This window comes from Carya illinoinensis, chromosome 9 (assembly GCF_018687715.1).
Source record: "Carya illinoinensis cultivar Pawnee chromosome 9, C.illinoinensisPawnee_v1, whole genome shotgun sequence".
Lineage (NCBI taxonomy): Eukaryota > Viridiplantae > Streptophyta > Magnoliopsida > Fagales > Juglandaceae > Carya > Carya illinoinensis.
Window position 1 is genome coordinate 35779659 of NC_056760.1, and position 4823 is coordinate 35784481.

Genomic DNA, 4823 nt, shown 5'->3' on the forward strand with positions numbered 1-4823 from the left:
TTAAAATTTAATTCTAGGGCTTTATTGTTCTAAGGTTGTAAAAAAAAAAAAAACTGCAGAAATTTCCTTGTTCCTAGGGCTGAAAATTGCATCATTTAGGGTTTCTAAATTCTAGAGTTTCTTGCATCTCTAGGTTTGTCAATTGCTTAGAGTGTCATTTCATTGATTATTTTCTATTTCCTTGCCAATTTTTGTGTTTTTGAATTCAATTGTTTGTGATTGAATTAGTGAGAAAAGAAAAGAAAAGAAATGAATAGAAAAGAAAAGAAAAGAAAAGAAAAGAAGAGAAAGGAAAAGAAAATTTCAAAAAAAAAAAAAAGAGTATCGAGAGAAAAAAAAAAATGGATTGAGTCATATCATTATAGTTGGTATCTTATCTTGTGATTACTCTTTTCCTTATATCATTTCCTTGAGTCTCGTGTCATTTTATTCTTTCTTGTGTTTTCTCTTGTTTTTGTTTCTTAAACCTAATTACTAGTTGGGATAAAATAATGTTGTCTTGATTGAGTTCAATTAGTTCTTAAAGAACTTGAGTGGGAAAACTCTTGAGGTAAAATGCAAGAGAGTGTGAGATTATTATCGGGAAAAAACCAATTAAGAGTAAAATACGAGTGAAGTGGCATTATTCGAGTGTAAACATGCAAGGGAGTGTGTGAGGCTTTTATCACTAACATTCTTTTTATGTAGTACATTACGATATCTCACAATAGTGACTCAACACCGAAGGGAGTGGCAGACAATTCATTCTTTGCTAGCACTACTTTAGTTGAGAAATTGAATTTACCTCCCTTGAAACACCTTAGACCATATAAGTTGCAATGGTTGAATGATTGTGGGGAGGTTAGGATAAATAAGTAAGTGCTAGTTTCTTTTTCAATTGGAAAGTACAAAGATGAGGTGCTTTGTAATGTAGTGCCTATGCATGTTGGCCATATTTTATTGGGGAGGTCATGGCAGTGTGATAGGAGAGTAATTCATGATGAATTTAGGAACATGTACAGTTTTGAAAAGGATGGAAAAACAATCAAACTTACTCCTTTAACTCCAACATAGGTCCATGAGGACTAACTGAAGTTGAAAAGTAAGGTTGATCAAAAAAGAAAGAGTGAAAATGAGGTTGATCAAAATAAAAAGAAAGCAATTGAGACTGATCAAAAAAGAAAGAATGAAAGTGAGGTTGATCAAAAAAGAAAAAGATAAACTGAGATTGATAAAAAAAGAGAGAGTAAAAGTGAGGTTGAGCGAAAAAGAAAGAGTGGGAGTGAAAGTAAGCAAGAAAGAAGTAGTGAGACCGAAAATGAGAGAAAAAAAAATGATAGAGAAAAGAAATGAGGGTGAGGCTGAAACCTCAAAAAAAAAAGTGAAAAGCATGAGGAGAGTGAAAAGAAAAGCAAGAGTGAAGAAAGTGAGAGAAAAACAAAGAGAGAAGTGAGTTTTATGCTAATGCAAGTTTTTATACTAACAAATTTAATGACTCTTTGTCTAGTGTTATTGTTTTTTTGTTGCAGGGATATAAGGTCATGATTCCTAGCGGAGTGTTTAGTGGATTGCCACCTATTAGAAAGATAGATCAATACATTGATTTTGTACTAGGTGCAACAATCCCTACCCAACCTTTCTTTGAAGAACATGAGTCCTTGAAACATTTGAAGAAATAAGGTAAGTTGTTGACTAGAATGCATGCTGAGTGGGAGGACTGTCTTGAGACTTTTCCTCACGTAATCACATACATACATGGTGAGAAAACTTTTGTGGTTCATACATTAGCAAGAAGGTATGTCCTTATCTTTAATTTACATGCAAAGTTATTGAGATTTGAGTATGAAAAGAAATTGCATGCTAATGATGATAACTTTGCTAGTGTGTATGGAAATTGTGAGGAAGCATCGTTTGGTAAGTTCTATAAACTAGATTGGTACTTGTTTAGAAAAAAAAGACTTTGTGTGCCTACTAGTTTTATGCGTGAATTGCTTGTGTGTGATAGACATGGACGTAATTTGTTGGGTAACTTGTGTGTGCTGAAGATTTTATACTCGTTGCTTGAGCACTTTTGGATGTATCATTTGCCATTCATTGAAGTGTTGTATGAACGTTTGTAGTAGTATCATTTGCCATTAATTGACGTGTTGTATGAACGTTTGTGGGGAATATTATTTGCCATTCATTGAGGTCGCATATAATCGGAGTTGTCATTTTGGTGTAATGAAGTCTTTAGATGTGATTCATGAACTTTTATGGAAGTATCATTTTCCTTTCATTGACTTGTTGCATGAACGTTTGCGGGAGTATCGTGTACCCTTGTTAGAGTTTGCATGTAATAGGACTATTCATACTACCATTGTTTATTCTCATTTTGAAATTGTATATGGTTTTAATCCACTTACTCCTTTATAATTGATGTTTTTACTTGTTGATGATAGGAGTGGCTTGGATAGATATTTTCACATTCTTGCAAAATTAATGATAATTCATATCAAGTGGATCTTCTAGGTAAGGACTATATTTCTGCTACTTTCAATGTTTCTGTTCTTTTTCCCTTTGATCCAGGTAGAGATTTGATGTCAAATCCTTTTGAGGAGATGGAGAATGATGGGCCCTAAAGCAGAAAAAGTCTTAAGGATCAATTACAAGATCAAGGAAGCAATGTAAGGCTTGGTGCAATTCAATTGGGATGAAGCTAGTAAGAGCTCAACACTCAAGATAAACATGAAAAAATGATAACCAGTTTTGATCCACTTGATCCAAGCTTTGAAAAACATGACTTAGAGATAGGGCCTGTTGTTGTTAAGGTTTTCAATTTGTTTAAAGGACTTTTATTATTAGTTTAGAATAATTAGGCTTGAGGATGCTTAGCCCGCATATGTCTTATTTCTTAAGAATTAAGATTTTTGGGAAGGCCTTGTATTTTGGCTAAAGGCTTATTTGGAAAGTTATTATATTATCTGAACTAAGGTTTTAGAAGTTACTGTAGCGCGGCACTATTCATACTACAGTACCTGCGGCACTATTTACTTAGAGTTTTTAGGAATTGTTTATTTAAACCACTTGTAGCCTCATTTGAGAATGTCAAACAATAATGAATTTTCATTGTGAGTTAAGTTATCTCCTCTTGAACTTTTGAACTTATCAAAAGTAAATTACAACCTTTGTGGCGTTCCTCCTTAAAATCTGGGTTCTTAAGACGGGTTTTTCAACAAGTCTAGATTTTAATATAATTTAGGTTCAAAATGTCTATATTCTTCTATCCATTGACTTGATTTTTGACTTTTTTGGATGAGTTTTTCAAAATAACCCACCCATCTAAGCAACATTTAACTTTCATCCCAACAGCAAAATCATAAGAAAAAGCCAAAAGACTCAAAAACAGATAACTCGACTTTTATGTAAGCTTATTTGGCTTTGTTCTTTAATAAGATCGCATACCCCACCAATTTTGAAATAAGAAAAACTCAATACACTCAATTCCTTAACAGGTGACTGGACTATAATGATTGAAAAAATATGGGATAACTTTAGATATAAGAAAGGGTCTCTCTCTACAATGGTGAGGTTGAGAGAGTGAATTAGAAAACAGAGTAGGAACTAAAGTTGCATTGAAAACAGAGTAATAATACTGCCCAATATTTCAAGATGCAGTAACAAAACCACTCTCTCAAGGAATAGATCCAACCAGAATAGCACATTTTAGGAAGTCCTTGGGATGCTCCTTGTAGCATGCCAACAAAATGCTTGTTGAACATAACAAGTTCTTTGGGCAAACCATACACACAGAAATGAACTTCTAAAAGGCAAAGAGATCTAAGATATTGTAAGAATTCAAGACCAAAAAGAACCATATGTGCATTGTATTCGAACTAAAGTTGGATACCATACTGGACATGATCCATCCCACTGCAAGCATGTTATAACACCCCCACCCCCCTCTCTCCAAGTTGGATACCAGACTGATAAGGATGATGTAGACAAGGATGTTATACATCATCCTTCCCACTGCAGGCGTCCTTAAGGTGCCTCTAAGTGATATGTACACTTGGTAGTGTTGTATAAATATATAGTCAAACAAGAAGAAAGAGAGGCCAAGTATTCCCCAATTTAATCAATAAAACAAACTAAGATACCATGGTAAATTCCAAATATTTGATGTATAATATTCCTAATATTTATACATAGCTAAAACAAATTTAATGTATAATATTCGAGCCCTCGAAGCAACTCGCATGTGTAATATGATTGAATTAGTTGTAAGAACATTGATAATCAGACATTAACTAAAGCTCTATATGGTGAGGGGCATATTAGATCTTAGCACTGAAAGACCAAGACAAACATTCCTCAAAGCATATTGAGAGATGCATAGAGGAGAGTGCAGGAGGAATACTAGGAACAACTCAAGTATTGCTTGTTTGCATCATATTGGACATTAGCATTAGTACTAGAGGAACCCACTCTAGGAGTAGAGGAGCACTTGTTAATTAGTCTCCCAAAAATGCACCAATACAGGAGCTACATATACCAGCACTGCAAAAAATCTAGAATATCATAGTACAATGCTTTTCTTCGTTCTAGGAAAGAATGGGGCAAAAGCCTGCATTCAACCCTCTCGGTTAAAATCAATAACAAAATAGGTTTTCATACATATTAAATCAAAAAGGAAAATTTTTAAAAAAGAAAAGGGAAGTAATCTCAAGCCATAGATGTTCCTCTTTTTTCCAAATGCAAAACACCAGAAACATGGAAAAAAACATTCACAAAGTACAAAGACATAGCAAGCTTTCCGACACATACCAAACAAGTAGGTAAGAGGAGATCAGTCTTTCTAATTA